This window comes from Pristiophorus japonicus, chromosome 13 (genome assembly GCF_044704955.1).
Source record: "Pristiophorus japonicus isolate sPriJap1 chromosome 13, sPriJap1.hap1, whole genome shotgun sequence".
NCBI lineage: Eukaryota > Metazoa > Chordata > Chondrichthyes > Pristiophoridae > Pristiophorus > Pristiophorus japonicus.
The window spans coordinates 48,868,479-48,887,391 of record NC_091989.1 but is presented as its reverse complement, the minus strand read 5'-3'; positions in this window follow the sequence as shown (position 1 = coordinate 48,887,391).

Here is an 18,913-nt window from a genome sequence, read left to right as displayed (position 1 = left end):
CATGTGGGCTGTGGAATTCTGAATGTTGGAACTTATGTAGGATGGAACTTGAGAGACTGGCGAGCTGATGAAGTTTAGCCTGGAGGGGAGAAAGGCACAAAGGTTTCTGCTGGGATGGGAGTGAGGTAGAGACAGCTATTGGCAATATTTCGTATCCAGGAGTAAGGCGTCCTGATATGGACTGCATGTGGGGTTTGAAATTCAGTTTGAACAGAATACTCGGGTACAGTAGCACAGAGGTTATGTTACTGGACTAGTAATCCAGAGGCCTAGACTAATGATCCAGTGATGTGAGTTCAAATCCCACCATGGCAGCTGGGGAATTTAAATTCAATTAATTAAATAATCTAACATGAATAAAAAAGCTAGTGTCAGTAATGGTGAACATGAAACTACCAGATTGTCATAAAAACCCATCTGGTTCACTAATGTCCTTTAGGGAAGGAAATCTGTCGTCCTTACATGGTCTGGCCTACATGTGACTCCAGACCCACAGCAATATGGTTGACTCTTAACTGCCCCTCTGAAATAGTCTAGCAAGCCACTCAGATGTACCAAACCGCTTCAAAGAAGTATCGTGGACTGCAGTGGTTCAAGAAGGCAGCTCACCATCACCTTCTGGAGGACAATTAGGGATGGGCAATAAATGTTGCCCTTGCCAGCGATGCCCACATCCTGTGAAGACTTTTTTTTTTTAAAGCCTGCTTGCAGTTGTAAAGAGGATGACATCAAGGGCTAACTAACAAAATTTCAGGCGAGATCCAAAGAGGATGGCTTAATTCTTTCCCCTGTTGCACTGCAGAAAGTTCTGGCTCAATCATGACTTATCGTCGTGCTGTCTGATTGCTTGGACAACAATTTGTGGAATTCAGGCTAATGTTGGAGAGATGACAGTGGGATGAGGGCAGAGTTGGCTAAAGTAGACTGGAAACACAGACTAAACGGTGGCACAATTGAGCAACAGTGGAGGACATTTAAGGGGCTCTTTCATAGTGCTCAACAAAAATATATTCCAGTGAAAAAGAAGGGCAGTAAGAGAAGGGATAACCAGCTGTGGATAACCAAGGAAATAAAGGAGAGTATCAAATTAAAAACCAAGGTTAGTGGGAAACTAGAAGATTGGGAAAATTTTAAACGACAGTAAAGAATGACTAAGAAAGCAATAACGAAAGGAAAGATAGATAACGAAAGGAAAGATAGATTACGAAAGTAAACTTGCGCAAAACATAAAAACAGATAGTAAAAGCTTTTACCGATATATAAAACGGAAAAGAGTGACTAAAGTAAATGTTGGTCCCTTAGAAGATGAGAAGGGGGATTTAATAATGGGAAATGTGGAAATGGCTGAGACCTTAAACAATTATTTTGCTTCGGTCTTCACAGTGGAAGACACAAAAACCATGCCAAAAATTGCTGGTCACGGGAATGTGGGAAGGGAGGACCTTGAGACAATCAATATCACTAGGGGGATAGTGCTGGACAGGCTAATGAGACTCAAGATAGACAAGTCCCCTGGTCCTGATGAAATGCATCCCAGAGTATTAAAAGAGATGGCGGAAGTTAAAGCAGATGCATTCGTTATAATCTACCAAAATTCTCTGGACTCGGGGAAGGTGCCATCGGATTGGAAAGCAGCTAATGTAACGCCTCTGTTTAAAAAAGGGGGCAGACAAAAGGCAGGTAGCTATAGGCCGGTTAGTTTAACATCTGTAGTGGGGAAAATGCTTGAAGCTATCATTAAGGAAGAAATAGCGGGACATCTAGATAGGAATAGTGCAATCAAGCAGACGCAACATGGATTCATGAAGGGGAAATCATGTTTAGCTAATTTACTGGAATTCTTTGAGGATATAATGAGCATGGTGGATAGAGGTGTACCGATGGATGTGGTGTATTTTGATTTTCAAAAGGCATTCGATAAAGTGCCACACAAAAGGTTAATGCAGAAGATAAAGGTACGCGGAGTCAGAGGAAATGTATTAGCATGGATCAAGAATTGGCTGGCTAACAGAAAGCAGAGAGTCGGGATAAATGGGTCCTTTTCGGGTTGGAAATCGGTGGTTAGTGGTGTGCCACAGGGATCGGTGCTGGGACCACAACTGTTTACAATATACATAGATGACCTGGAAGAAGGGACAGAGTGTAGTGTAACAAAATTTGTAGATGACACAAAGATTAGTGGGAAGGCGGGTTGTGTAGAGGACACAGAGAGGCTGCAAAGAGATTTAGATAGGTTAAGCGAATGGGCTAAGGTTTGGCAAATGGAATACAATGTCGGAAAATGTGAGGTCATCTACCTTGGGAAAAAAAACAGTAAAAGGGAATATTATTTGAATGGGGAGAAATTACAACATGCTGTGGTGCAGAGGGACCTGGGGGTCCTTGTGCATGAATCCCAAAAAGTTAGTTTGCAGGTGCAGCAGGTAATCAGGAAGGCGAATGGAATGTTGGCCTTCATTGCGAGAGGGATGGAATACAAAAGCAGGGAGCTCCTGCTGCAACTATACAGGATATTGGTGAGGCTGCACCTGGAGTACTGCGTGCAGTTTTGGTCACCTTACTTAAGGAAGGATATACTAGCTTTGGAAGGGGTACAGAGACGATTCACTAGGCTGATTCCGGAGATGAGGGGGTTACCTTATGATGATAGACTGAGTAGACTGGGTCTTTACTCGTTGGAGTTCAGAAGGATGAGGGGTGATCTTATAGAAACATTTAAAATAATGAAAGGGATAGACAAGATAGAGGCAGAGAGGTTGTTTCCACTGGTTGGGGAAACTAGAACTAGGGGGCACAGCCTCAAAATACGGGGGAGCCAATTTAAAACCGAGTTGAGAAGGAATTTCTTCTCCCAGAGGGTTGTGAATCTATGGAATTCTCTGCCCAAGGAAGCAGTTGAGGCTAGCTCATTGAATGTATTCAAATCACAGATAGATAGATTTTTAACCAATAAGGAAATTAAGGGTTATGGGGAGCGGGTGGGTAAGTGGAGCTGAGTCCACGGCCAGATCAGCCATGATCTTGTTGAATGGCAGAGCAGGCTCGAGGGGCTAGATGGCCTACTCCTGTTCCTAATTCTTATGTTCTTTTATGAAAGCTGTCCCCATGGATATTGTAACCAAGTGGCAGCATATAGATAAGAAATAGTAGGGGGCAATGATAGAAAGTTAGAATCTATCAAAGGTGACTGGGCACAAAAGAAAAATAATTGCAGGAGTTAAGTTCTGGCTACATGGGGGAGATAGGAAATTGAACTATCTGAAGATAGCACCATAGGGAGAGGTGGTGGAGAATAATGATGTGGTTAACGATCAAAAGGAGGGTAAAGTATTGCGATCACAATTACAAGTAATACTAGAGTGGTCTCCTTGAGGTGGGTGGAATGGAAATTTAAAAAATAATCAGCTCTAAGTGAATGATCCACCAGGAAATGTTTGTACATAATTAAGGATGTCAGCTTGTCGGTTTTGCTTAGTTGAAGAGCTGCCTTCGACATGAAAGAAAGCAACAACTTGAATTTATATAGCATCTTTTACAGGACATTCCAAAGCAATTCACAACCAATGAAGTATAGTCATTGCAATGTAGGCAAACAGCAGCCATTTTGTACATAGCAAGATCCCACAAATGGCAATGAGATAAATGACTAGTTGATTTGTTTTTGCTGGCCTTGATTAAGGAATATTGTTGGTTAGAACACCAGGAGAAATCCCCTATTCCTCTGAGTAGTGCTTTGGGATATTTTACATCAACTTCAATTTAATATTTTATCCGGAAGGCAGCACTCCCTTAATATGGAACTGGTGCCAACCTACATTACGTGAGGTTTGAACTCACAACCTTCTAACTCAGAGACAGGAATGCTACCACTGAGCCAAGGCTGACTGTTCAAACAAGCCTTGCTGCAGGAAACGTTGGACCATTAAGGAACGCAGTGTTGTTCATGTTACTTATCTGCATTTGGCTATGTCAAGTATTGTATCTGTATATACTTACCTTAATTCTTCCAAGTTAATCCAGACACATATTGCTGTGATTCACAGGAATAATTCAGGGATACTGGTGCATCCATTAAACACTCAACCAGTTTATGTAACTTCTTCTCTAACTGGTGTTACTGGAATAGGGGATTCACCAGCTCCATGATTCTCTGCTAGTGTGTGCCACTGTGAAGTACAAGAGTTACTGAGATATTGTGAAAATTAGACACATGTGATATACAGGACTTTTATTTTAACATTTTCCATTTAAATTTCCTGTATTTATGCCAGTCACTTTGAAAAGCTCAAGATTGACAAAACATATGGCCTAGAAATTCGATAGCCCCCGAAAACGGCCGCAGAGATCGTGATGCGATAGGAACCCCCGCCTGTTCAGAAGACTAAATGCAGCATGTAATTTTTTTTACTTTGCATGACCGTAGCATTCAGACGAGCGCTGAACATGCTGCTGAGTGTCTGAATACACAGGAGGGGGCCCCAAGTTCGTGCGAAGCTTGCTACAATTAAAACTAGCCGGCACAACTTAAAGGCAGTCTACAACTCTTAAAGGTCTGCAACAGGTGGTGGCACTGCTTGTGGAGGCTACTATCAGAAAAAGGGTGCGTAATGGCACAACAGGCTCGAGAAAGGGCTCCAAGATTCTCCATTGCAGCATGGAAGGTGTTGGTCCAGGAGGTCAACTCCAGGAGAGAGGTCCTTTTCCCACAGGAGGTCCTCCAGGCAACAGATGAGTACACAATGGAAGCAGATAGTCTATGTGGTCAATGCCAGCAATATAGCCATGAGGACATGGACTTGGTGCAGGAAGAAGTTTAATGGCCTCACACATGATCAATGTCAGTGAATGCATCTTCAAATGCCATATCCCATCACCTGCACCACTAGCCTCACACTACTCAATGCACCACACCTCCATTACTCACCTACCAACGATCTCTACCAAACACATACCTCAAATTCATAGCTTCACCTCACTTGCACACAATTACCACTGCTTGAACATACTGTCAGCTATTCAACCATGACAGGCACATCACCCAAACACATTACATTGCACTTACTGACACACCTCCCTTTCTCTTGCAGGAAAAGGTGGCGCATAACAAACGACAACAGAACTTAACTAGTGGGAAACAGGCTCGCCTGCATCACCTCATCCGCTTGGAGGAGGCGGTGCTGGCGATTCTTAGCAGGGGCATAGCTGAGCCCGTGGCCAGCAGCGAGGCTGAAGGAATAGAAGTTTCCTGTATTCTCCTTCTCACATCCCATTTCTGCCTCATCTCACAATCTCTTCTGATTTACAATCTGCACATGGTGTAAGTATGCAGCTCTTGCTTTGCCTCCTCACCACAACCCTACCCTTGTACCTTTCTCATTTCAGACCCCCAAGAAATGTAGCCTGCCCAGCCTGTGGTCAAACAAGAGGGAGAGGAAAGTCAAGAAGAAGAAACAGTCACTCGATTTCACACTCCCGGCCACCAGCTCACATACTGGCACTCCGCGTACTTTAGAGGATAGGTTAGACGTGGGATCTGCACAGGGTGAGACACCGGGCATGAGTGGCCTGCAGCCAGAGCAAGGGGAAAGGGTAGTTCAGGCACCAGCTCCCCGGAGGGCGAAGTTGCACATCAGTTCTGTTGCACAGGACTCAGATGAAGATCTCGATGGAGCAGCCTACAGAAGAATGCTGATGGGTATGCATAATGAAATGCTTGGTGCATTGACAGGCCTGCCAGAAAGCCTGAATGCAATTTCAAGGAGCCTTGTACAGGGCTTTGGGCAGAGCTTGGAGCTCATCCTTCCCAGCGTGGAAGGGCTAGGCAGATCCATTAACACACTTGTGGACCCAGCCATCATGCCACTTCTGATAGCCGAAGTCTCCACTTCCACTGCAGAACAGGCACAAGCCACTCAACATCTGACTGCTACAATGGAAGCTCAGATTGAAGTCATGACAGCACAGACTGCTGCCATCATGGTTGGGCTTACCAGTGTTGAAAGGAGCTTTCAGGGTGTCACAGCAGTCTATACTCCAGCAGATTACTAGGATTGCTGAGGCGCTGCCCCTGGGGAGTGGCAGTGAATCTGTGGAGACCGACCCTGCTGTCCTCCGTCAGGATGACAGCATACGTGCACCCACTATTTCCACTCTGCCAGTGCCTCTCAGCCCAGACTGCTGCCGACCATGCAGTGCAGACCGAAGCCGGGCCTGCTAGGTCTCGAACTCTTAAAGGTCATCCTGCAAGGCAACCTGCAGTCTCCTCCCCCCCAAAATTCAGCAGCCTTCCACCAGCCAGGCTGCAGCTACTGTGGTAGCATTACACAGGATAAGCAAAGGCACACGCAGTCAGTCATTAAGGGAATGCACAAGGGTGACTAATTAATTTTTGATGTAATATTGGATGGATATATGGATAAAGTTGGATTGGAAAGTTTGCTTTGTGGTGGCTTTTATTTCAGCATTGTGGCCAAGATGACACTGACGGTCAGTAACAGAGGGAAGGTAAGGTGTGAGATTGTTTTTAAATAGGAATTGGTGATGCATTCGATCGTACTTCGGGCAGATGATTCAATCCCAGCCAGAAAGGGGCAGTCTAGGTTGCCTCCTCTCTTCCGCTTCCTCAGCTCGTGCCATGCGCCTGGTGGCAAGAGTTTTAACCTCATGATGGCCATTTTGTGGAGGATGCAGCAGACCACAATGAACCGGGACACATGCTCCAGTGAGTATTGTAGGGCTCCTCCAGAGTGGTCCGGGCCACGGGAGCATTGTTTAAGGATGCCAACGGTCTGCTTTATGATGTTTTGTGTGGTGGCATGCTGGTCATGTGTGGTTGGGTTGCGAAGTGGAGTAATGAACCAGGTGCTCAAGGGATAGACCTCGTCACCCAGTAGCCACCCTCTTGTTTGTTGTGGTGGCTCAAAGACTAAGGGAGCAGTGGACTGGCGCAGAATAAATGCATAACGACTGCTGCCAGGATACTGAGCGTTCACCATCATGATATGCGACCATGCGCAGTACATCAGCTGCACATTCAACGTGGTAGCTTTTTAGAGTTATCTAAAGTTGGTGAGGTGGCAGGGAGTGGTGCTGTGTGCAGAAGGTCTTGCTTCTGAATTTTAGAGTGGTAAACTCTCTGTATTTATATATGGTGCCCGCACAGCTAAGTCCGTGCAGTCGGTGGTGCCCTGCACCACTACCCTGGCAAAGCCACATGCACACTCTGTCTGCTTCTCTCTAGTCAGAGAGGAGACCATGAAGTCTCCTCTCATGGCATAAAGAGCTTCTGTCACCCCTCTTATACAGCAGTGGACAGCAAACTGCAAGATGTTACAGATATCGCCTGCTCTAGCCTGGAAGGATCCTGACGCGAAGAAAATCAGAACCATGGTCACCTTCACAGCCATCGCTGTCCTTGCCCTGCAGTGAGGGTGAAGGTCTGGTTGCAAGAGGTGGCAGAGTTCTGCGATCACCTCCTTTGTAAATCGCAGGTGCCTCAGACTCTGTGGTAAGAGAATTGCTCAGGGAAGACCCTAGGTGGGTAGGGCCTCCTGCTGAGAGCCCTTCTCCCCATCCTTCTCCTCCCTCTGCAAGCAGCTTGTCCTTTTCTTTGCTATTCTGCTGCATCACCCTGTCATACTGCAGGCCAAGGAGGATAACAACTGGAGCACCCATGACTGGGAGCAAGTGGTCTGACCAGAACCCTTGAATTCAGAAACAAGGCCGTCTCCACTTACAACATCACTCCCTGCAAACTCACCAACTTTAAATAACTCTTAAAAAGCTCCAAACAGTTCCACAAACTTTCACAGAGCCAGTAGAAATCAAAAAGCAAGTTACCTGAAAATTGTTGATGATCCCTTTACATATTGCTGGTGGGGGTTCCTTCCTGCTGTTGAACGCAATTTCAGCTGTGTGAGTTTGGAGAGGGCATTAGCTCCAGAGACAATGACAAAAATGACAGCACTGGCGTCAAAGTACGCTGTTTGACGTCACGATCTGCCTTACCATACTTCTTGTGCACGCTCCTAACGGCCACAAAGATGGCGTCCGGCCTGGCCCGCACCTGAAGTATACATTCGCTGCTCAGAAGCCATTTTGGTCCCAATTAGGCACCCATAACACGCAAACAACTGGTGTTACGGAACCAAATTTATCGGCTATGCTAACCAAAATAGTAAAAACATATTTTCCTTTCATACAGCTTATTTGGACAGTACGTTAATGTTTCTATGACACTGAACCTATATGGCTCTCCAACAGATTTGGAAGTTCCCTGTGGCAAAGAAGTTCAAAGCAGCTATAATGTTAACTGCCACCTGTAGAGCTGTTGGACTGATCAAATCAGTGTGCAGATCTGCAGTAAACAAGCCACAGACCTTGATAATAACCTATCATTATTCATCCAGCCAGAAGGACTCTAAAGTTCCCATTGTAACATTCAATTGTTTTATTAATGATTCCAGTGAGTTTTCTTCTACTACTGTATCACATACTCCATATGTTTATTCCTTTTTTTTTGTAAAAAAAACAATTTCTTGATATAGCCTTAAATATAACATAAGAAATAGGAACAGGAGTAGGCCATTCGGCCCCTCAAGCCTGATCTGACATTCAATATCTTCTTTCTCAACTCCACTTTCCTGCACTTTCCCCATATCCCTCGATTCCCTTAATATCTAAAAATCTCTCGATCTCTGTCTCTAATATATTCAATGACTGAGCCTCCACAGCCCACTGGGGTAGAGAATTCCAAAGATTCACCACCCTCTGAGTGAAGAAGTTTCTCCTCATCTCAGTCCTAAATGGCCGACCCCTTATTCTGAGACTGTGACTCTTGGTTCTAGACTCCTCAGCCAGAGGAAACATCCTCCCTGCATCTACCCTGTCAAACCCTGTAAGAATGTTGTATGTTTCAATGAGATCACCTCTCATTCTTCTAAACTCTAGAGAATATAGGCCTAGTCTACTCAATCTCTCCTCATAGGACAATCCCTCCATCCCAAGAATCAGTCTGATGAACCTTCGTTGCACTCCCTCCATGGCAAGTATATCCTTCCTTAGGTAAGGAGACTAAAATTGTACACAATACTCCAGGTGCGGTCTCATCAGGGCCCTATATAATTGCAGTAAGACATCTTTCCTCTTATACTCAAATCCTCTTGTAATAAAGGCCAACAAACCATTTGCTTTCTTAATTGTTTGCTATACCTGCATGTTAACTTTCCGTGATTCGTGTACAAGGACACCCAGGTCCCTCTGAATACCAACATTTCCCAATCTCTCACCATTTAAAAAATACTCTGTATTTCTATTTTTTCTACCAAAGTGGATAACTTCACATTTCTCTACATTATATTCTATTTGCCATGTTCTTGCCCACTGTCTTTGTCCCCTTGAAGCCTCTTTGCATCCTCCTCATAATTTATATTTCCATCTAGTTTTGTATCATCAGCAAACTTGGATATATTACATTTGGTCCCCTCATCCAAATTATTGATATAGATTATGAATAGCTGGGGCCCCAAGCACTGATCCTTGCGGTACCCACTAATTACAGCTTGCCAACCCGAAAATGACCGGTTATTCCTATTCTCTGTTTTCTGTCCATTAACCAATCCTCAATCCATGCTAGTATATTACCCCCAATCCCGTAAGCCCTAATTTTGTTTAAGAACCTCTTGTGTGGCACCTGATCAAATGCCTTCTGAAAATCCAAATCACCACATCCACTGGTTCCCCCTTACCTATTCTGCTAGTTACAACTTCAAAAAATTCTTAATAGATTTGTCAAACATGATTTCCCTCTTATAAATCTGTGTTGACTCTGCCCAGTATATAAACTGTCCAATATTGGACTGGGTTTTGTCTGCTTGTAAATTTGAGAGGTTGCTTATTTTTCATTTAACATAACTTGGGTTACATCAAACAAGAATTACACTGGGCTGTGTAACGGCTTTATAATTCTTTTCTATATTTCTTGACACAAGCTTAAATATGCCGTTTCCTAGTTTGAACTTATGATTCCTCATAATTTAGATTAAAATAATTTTCTGGATTTACCTTTTCCACACCATTTACTGTCTTACATATCTGTATAAGATCACTTTTCAGATGCCTCCTTTCAATACCTGGTTCTCTTGTGTCTAAGTGGCCAGAATAGGGCACAGCACTGTACTCAAGTGTGCTCTGACAGAACACATGGTGGTCTGTTTCCTTTTGCTCCTTGCCAGACCTCATTGGTGTCCAAGACCAAATAATGTAGAAGATCAAATTCTGTCATTGGTATCTGACATGTGAAAATGTAAGCATCAGTAGACAGTGAAAGGTAACCTGTTACATTCTGTCTGAGGAGTATTTCATTAAAGGACTTCAAAACAGAAGTGGACACTAGTAGGCTTTTGCCTGATCCTATCCTCACCCAATGTCTGCACAGACATACCTCTAGCAGGGGCGACTGGATAGCAATCAGGAGCAGGAATTCTTGCCCAATTTTCACCTCTCTGACCCAGAAGCACTGGTGGCAATTGTAGCACTCTGACTTTCATCCTGATATTAGCGGATGGATAAACTAAGATGGCTGAATGTCCTTCCTCATCCATAATTATCTTCTGACCTTGTGTCAAAGTGAGTTGAAATTTTAATAGATTTGGTTTTGGAACTGAATTAGTAAACGATGTATCAGACTGCTTTTCACTTTCTCATGGACCTAAGGTGATAGATAGAAATAATTAATTCATTACCAAGCCATTGAGAAACAGTTTGGATTCTCTTCAAAGGCATTTATCTATTGTGACGGGAAGCCTGAATTCTAACACGCTGATCACCTGAAGTCATTCAACAATGTACAAGTTTGCATATTAAACACGGCTTAATTTGCATCCAATTTTATTGTTGAAGAAGATATTGCGCTCAGAACAATAGGGGATGAGGGTACAAAGTGGCTGCATTGCAAATTGAAGGAGGGGAGTGAATTTTCAAAATGTCCTGGGGCACTCTCGAGCCAACAAACTCTTGCAAAGCCGCATTACTGGTTAAGAAATCTGCATTCCAAGTCAGCAATTCAGCCTGTTGTGCCTTCCGCAATTTACTGTGGAAACACTCTCCCAACACACAAGAATGTTGCAGTCATGTCTCCCGCTCTGTTAAACCTCTCACAATATCACCAATGGGGAAAATTCCTGTATGTCCTGGAGTGGTTTGTAGGAAACAGTGAGTGGGGGAGGAAGACCTCAAACTAGCAGGTGCACGCACCCCTCTGGAACTACCCACTCTGATTTGTTACCCTGCAGAATATTTCCCATGGTTGGCTGGCTTGGAGCAGCTTCAGTGCAGTTTGATATCACCAGAATGGGCAAGCAGGGAGGGAGACTTGGCTTGGTGGTAGTCCACTGGTAAGGAAATTATTTGGGGGCTAATTTTTTCTTCTATAAAAAAGACAGAGTATTTTGAGGGGGAAAAATCATTCTAGACGTTTCTTCTGTTTAAGTATGTGGATACTGAAAGATTAGCCTGCTTTAACTGGACATTAGAAACAGCCTTTGGAAATTTGTGAACTTTGTCCCTAAATAACGAACATGTCAAACCAGCACAGTCACATCTATGTTTTATTCTAATTTCTGGTACTCAGAAACTGAACCTTCTTGTTCATCATCAAGTTATCAAGAGTAATCCATTAACTAAATCTGTTAACTGTGGTGATGTCCAAATTTGCCTTCTAATGAGCAAGCTCAAGCTCCTTTTATCTACCTGTACATTTAAGTGAAAGACAAAAGGAGGTTCTCATATTGGTAGAAGGGTTAATGGCTCAAAGGGGTCCAAGCCAAAGAATGTTGCTGAACTAGTTTAGGATACAGCAACTCAACTAGTTTAGGATACAGCGACTGCACAAGTGACATTCTTAAAATAGATCCACCCCTTCGTGAAAAAAAGCAAGATCCTATTATCTTTTTTAACTTTAAAAATGTGTAGAGTTAAGAGCTCCTTATTATTTTCGGACTTGGCTTGCTGAAGTAAAGAGTTGGAATCAATGAGCAGCCCCAGGCACATAAGGTTTATTTGTATAGGTCGACCCCAGGACAACTGAATACAGCAGGTCTAAACACACGAATTTCAGGTACGACACTCTATATTTTTGTAGTGATCCCTCCCCTCTACTTTCATGGTTAACTGAAGAGCATCATTAAACATGAAAAACAAAATTTGATGACAGTATATATATTCAGAGATCACACGGTTATGTGTTGCTGTCCAGGACTCTTGTTGCATTGCTGATTTGCAGTGTATAGGGTGCACAGAGAGGAAACGGCCTGTGTGTTCCAAATAAATAAGCTATTTGTTTCTGCCAAATCTTATTCCGTCCATCATTGAATTTCAGAGCAAATAGATACTACTCTGCAAGTTATATGGACCAGGCAGTCATTGCATTACATTACGGTGACTCTACAGACAGTCAAGGTACAGTCCTGTTATTTATATGGTGTGACAAAAGAGATTGCGCATATATGGTTACTTAATCTATTATGTAAACAACTAAAATAAAACTGATCACTAATCTTGTAATATCTAAATATTGTGCTAAAAAATTATAATGTAAATGAGAGAAATTGATGGATAATTCTGAAATTACATTGTTGGTATCCTGCAAAAAGCACATTAGGGAGATAGTGCACACATACAAGTATGTGTGCTTCAATTGTTTGATACTTTATGGTACATTTTCAGATATATTTAGTGCTGTGAATTAAGAATGTGTTTTTATTAAGGATTTATTGAAAGAAAAACAATTGCCGTGATAAGGCAATATAGCACGTGTCTCTATTTGTACAAAACAATAGGATTTAAGAAAAACTTTTGTATCCAAACTTTGTTCCTTCGACTCATGTGCTGGTTCTTGCTAGATTACAATTGTAAAGGCATAGATAGCCCCCAATATCTCACACAGGTGGCCATGGTCATTTGAGCTTTGACACTGAATTTGACAGGCTAGTTCACTGCTGAGCCTAATCCTATTCTCACCTCTATCCACAATTTTCAGTAAAGGTTACTGGATAGCAATCAGGAGTGGGAACTCACTGACTATTTTTTTCTCTTCCCCAATCTATTGACACTGAGACAAATTGCATCACCCCAACTGCTGTCCCTGCTAAGATCATTAAACGCTGAACGTGACAAGGATTCAAGCTGGGACCTTCTGATCTGAATGGTCTAATGCTACATGTGGAAATGCCCAAGGGCAGATTAATGTACTGGACTATGGGACCACGAACAGGGACTCCAGCCAAATATACAATTATGTTTCACTTCAGCGTAGTATATTGTGATATGCTTTGCTTTATTATTGTTGCACTGCGTAAATATTCTACAGGCCTATTTCTTCATGTATGTTAACTACATGTGTTTTAGTTGGTTGAGGGAAAGGTGTTGTGGGGGGGCATGTGGGAAGAGCCCCAAATGTTCTTGATGCCCAGGACTCCAAAAATTCTTAATCTGAAAATGCTCGTACCAACTAGACAATGTGGGCGCTTGTTTTATTTTAACCTGTCTATTCATGATAATCATTATTGTGCCCTATCTGGGTCAAAACAGCCACATCGTAACTTCAAAATAGGGGGGAAAAATGCAAATGCACAAATTATTGGCATTGTAAAATCTATAGTATGGATTTGTTTTTTAAAAACACAATCATACAACAACAGTGTACATTTATATCACACTCCACTTGAGCAGAAGTTGTCTCAGAGTGCTTTATAATAAGGCGAAATAGGATTTGATGGGCACTGAACTTGGAGCAAAGGGAGAAAAACGGAGAGGCTCGGAATGGGCACAAAAGGTATAGTCAAGGAGGAGAGTTTTGAGGAAGTTCTTTAAAGTAGGGCAAGAGGTGGTATGGCAGACGGGTCTGGGTAGAAAATCCCAGCAGGAATAGAGAAAATGAGCATAGTAGCTGCACAAATTTCAGTCTCAGATCTTTACTTTGGTGTCTCACTTATTGTGATACATTATGATTTAATATGATGAGCTATTGTTAAATTATAAAATTTAGCAACACTAGTTTTGCAATAAAATATATTTTAGTAGGCAGGGACATACATATTTAAAAAAAAAAAGAGTATTTCATAGGTTGAACATAAATAGGAATACCCTCATGCACCTTTCAGAATTTCAGTTTGCTTTTGTGTTTCTTCTCCAATCGACAGGCCTTGTGTATACATTGTGTGCTGCCCACCTGCCATTGTCAATTGCTGGTGTCAGGGTTTAAACTTCTCCCTCTCCCTCTTGTCAGCCAAAAAAGAAAGGGAAGCAATTAGGAAGAGGCAATGCCAACCTCCATACATGGGAGTGAAAGTTCTGTTAAATCTATGATATCTCCATACTGAATAAAACCTTATCCTCCTGCTGTGTAGAGTGCAATAAGTTGCCTCTTTGAAGAACAAGAGGGAACAGTTCTGGTAATTGACAATGGCAACTTTAATCTGGTCATTTATTTCAATTGTACTAGTCAATTAATGTTTTCCCATAAAAAAATTTAAATATTGCACCTATCCACAAGGGGAAATCTCAAAGGCAGTCAAATTCTAAAATCTATAGGCCAATACAGACACCAAGACCTATAAGGATATCAGTATTTCCAAGCAAGTTAAAACTTATGGGGGTCAATTTCTGGCATCATTGGTGGCCGTTTTTATCGTGCTCGGCAATTTTTTTGGTGTAATCGGTCATTTGAAATTTTCCCCAAAGTTTTGGCGCCGGCGCCGACTGTCAGCACCAGATTTTTGGGTGCCAGATATTTTGCCGCTGGTCTGCATTTAAAAGGGATTCCACGCCATTTCTGGCCATTTATACCAGTTTCCCCAGCAACGATTTTTTTCAAAATGGCGCAGAGAGACCTTAGGCACCGTTGTAAAAAAGCCTGCCTTAAGTTAAGGAAATCGGTGCTGGCCCACTGCAATCCCAGGCCAAATGTCCTCCCCGCTCCCGGAATAAGTGTCTAATATCCCTTATTGGTGATTAGTATTTTCAGTTAATTTTGTGTACAAAACTACTGAAAATGTAAAATTTCTAAGTGTTGATTTGTAGTTAATGAATTGAGAGTGGGGGTGGGGTGGGCAGTGCAATGGAGGGGAAGAGGAAAAAGGGGGTGAAAATAAAACATCTTAATGATGCATTGTCATTCGTGTTCGTATTACCTTGCACAATAACTCCTGCTGAATGTAAATAAGGGGCCCTCATCAGTGCCTTTTCCATTGCCACAGAAGAATTTAAAGCAGCCTTGCTCAAAAATGCATTACTTAAACTTTTCACATGGGCTCTAATTTGCTGACTTCATTGATGGAGAAGATCTTTCTGTTTTCTGTTGCCCTGAACAGAAATATTCATGACTGTGCAGCGCAGTGTTTTATTTTTTCCAGCGCATGCACAGTCATTTTTTTTCCCAGTGCATGCGCAGTAATTTTTCGGCACACACTACAAGCGCCACCCCCAGAATTGTCTTTGGTTAGCGTGGCACTAAAAATAACTTCTGCTTTGTGGAAAATGATGTTTTTTTGTGCAAACGGGGGGAAAAAAACATACGTTATCGTATGTGGGCGCCAGAAATCGTGAATGTGGAAAATCGGGGCCATGATACATTAGTGAATGAGAAATTGTTGCAATATCTCAGTCATAACAACCTGATATCTGATTGTCAATTTGGCTTCTGGCTAAATCACTCAATTTGTGACACTGTCAATCTCGAGGTCCACTTGTGAAGTAATTGCTTTGATGCCCAGCATAAACTGGATAACAAAAGCTTACATTTATATAGCACCTTTAATGTAGAAAATTGTCCCACGGTGTAATCAGTCAAGAATGTACACCGAGCCAGAGAAAGATAACTAAAGAGAAAGAACAAACATACTTTTGTATAGCTCCTTCATATCCTCTGGATGTCCTAAAGTGTTTCACAACCAAGCAAATAAGTTACATGACTAAATCATTTGTTTTGGTGGTGTTGGCCAGAACACCAGGATAACATCCCGCTCTTCTTTGAACAGTGTCATCAGATTTACGTCCACCCAAGCAGGCTCACAGGGCCTCCACGTAACATCTCATCCAAAAGGTGGCACCTCCAACAATGCAGTATTTCCTCAGTACTGCACTGAAGTTTTAACCTAGATTATGTGCTCAAGTCCTAGCCGGGTTGGGGGAGTAAAAGTGTTAGAAATGATAAGAGAGCAGTAGAAAGGTCGACTACAAATAATGCTTTTCCTCCACCCTACAACCTGTCCGTGTTGATATCAAAGCTTATTGCACTGTGCTTCAAAACCTTTGTTTGGGATAAACACAATCATTATTTTTTCCTTTACCTTGTCTTCCCTCCTATTCTTTTCAGCCACAGTGCTGCCCTGCACATTTGTGCTTTTGTCTTGGTCTCTCAATAAAAGAATAAACAACAATAGAAATCTAAAAATTATTTTTTGCTATAGCTAGTGTGATAGACCAGGTAGATTTTTAAGGAACTAAGTGGGAAAAGAGACAACCGAGCACAACCGAGCATCAAAAATGTGTCAGATGTGTTAAATATATATTTTTACACATCAGCCATCACAAATGACGACTGTATTATATTTCCAGATGCAGTCATATTGCCTCAAAAATCTCTTAACAAGAGTACACCAATAAAATATTTGTTATGAGGAAATTGATAAATAAAATGTCTACAAGTCATAAAAAGATACACTTTAGAATCTACAAAAAAACAGGAAGGAACTATGTGGATATATGTTAAATCGTTTTGGGAAAACCATAAACACTTGAGCTATACTGGAGGACTGGAGGATACTCAATATTATCCTGATATTTAAGAAAGAAGTGTTTTTAGGCCATCAGAAATAGTCTGCTTGGATTTAGAAGGATAGGTAATTCTTCATAAATTTATAAAGGTCTATCCTATGAAGATAATTTACTTGGGTTTTCAGATGCTATTGATAAAATCCCATATGTAACACTTTTGAGAGTGATTAAGACTCCTAAATTAATTGCAAATTAGCTAAGTAAATTGAAAACTGGCTTGGCAATAGTAAATTGAAAAAGCTCTGTCTCACTGATGAATGGACTTCCTCAGGAGTTTGGTCATGCTAATTGCAACAGTGTTAGAGGAGTGGAACATTTGCCAGTGATACCAAGCTATGTAACTGGGTGACAAATGTAACTGGGTGACAAATATAAAGGAATTAAACAGCAACAAAATGATCTTGTACTTCAGAATTTATTTTAAGCACAATTTATCAGTCTAATCTTGATTTATTAGGGACTGAATTCATTGAGGATCATTAAAAATGGCAACGTGTTTTATTACATTCCTAAGTCTCCTCTCTTGACACAGCCAGATCCACTTATTTTTATTCCGGTTTGTACGGTGCACTGGTGAGAGAAAACAAGTTTATTAATGCAATGGAACAGATAAAACAGCACAATATATAGGCTGTTAGTACCAGGCAGAGCTTACTAAAATAGGTCATCTAAAGACATTTTTACTGTAGCTGTCGACTGCATGCTTCTCCTACTGTTGATGGCACCTAAAAATATAAAGCAAATAATCTTTGAAGTTCGAACACTACGAGACACATGTTTTTAGGGGTCTTATGATCTGTCTTTGGATTATGTGCTTCTGTTCTTCCCATGAAATGCATAGAGGCTATTTTGGGCACTTGCATCATAGTGCCATGACACAAGCACACATACAAACAGAACCAGCTTCACATCAATTCAAGAGCCGCCTACTTTACAATCGGGATGGCACGGTTCACAATTGCTTTATGGAACCAAGTCTCTATTCCACGAATCAGCTTCCTACTGGGAGAGAGCAGAATCAGAGGAAGATTGATCATAATATAAATTGAAGCAAGGATAGTCGTTTGATGGTTGCTCCCCAGCGAGCTGATCGACAAGGTGTAAAGATCTTAAAATATACATATTACTGTTTGATCACGTCACAGGCAATACACATAATCAGGGAAATCACAGAATTTCAAATCCCAGTGACAACTGCTGACAAGGCCCCCTTTGAGCTGTACCCAATGTGTTTATATAATAGAAGAACATAAGAAATAGGAACAGGAGTAGGCCATAAAGCCCCTCGAGCCTGCTCCGCCATTCAATAAGATCATGGCTGATCTAATCATGGACTCAACTCCACGTCCCCGTCCGCTCCCCATAACCCTTTATCCCCTTATCATTTAAGAAACTATCTATTTCTGTCTTAAATTTATTCAATGTCACAGCTTTCACAGTTCTCTGAGGCACAGAATTCCACAGTAGAAATGTCTCCTCATCTCTGTTTTAAATGGGCAGCCCCTTATTCTAAGATCATGCCCTTTAGTTTTAGTCTCCCCCATCAATGGAAACATCCTCTCTCTATCCATCTTGTCAAGCCCCCTCATAATCTTTCGATAAGATAGCCTTTCATTTTTCTGAACTCCAATGAGTAGAGGCCCAATCTATTCAACCTTTCCTCATAAGTCAACCCCCTCATCCCTGGAATCAACCTATTGAACCTTTTCTGAACTGCCTCCAAAGCAAGTATATCCTTTCGTAAATATGGAAACCAAAACTGTTATGTCTTCAGATGCTCTAATAATGACTCCATGAGGCAATGTGTTGTGCTTGAACTGTAGTGACCTTAGTCCATTTAATGTAACTCCAGAGTGAGGATCACACATGGTGTCTTGCCTTTTATATTAGGCCTGGCACACCTGTACAGGTAACCTACAAGTCTCCCACTGCAGTGCCCTCTGGTGGCACACCTTGTAATAGTACAAGCAGCAACCATGTAGGATACATGATATCACTCTCTCCCAAGCCCTAAGTGCAAATCGCCTTTGCATTGACTGTGCTCTGGGCTTAGCTCTATCTGGTTGACCCTTGGAGGGTC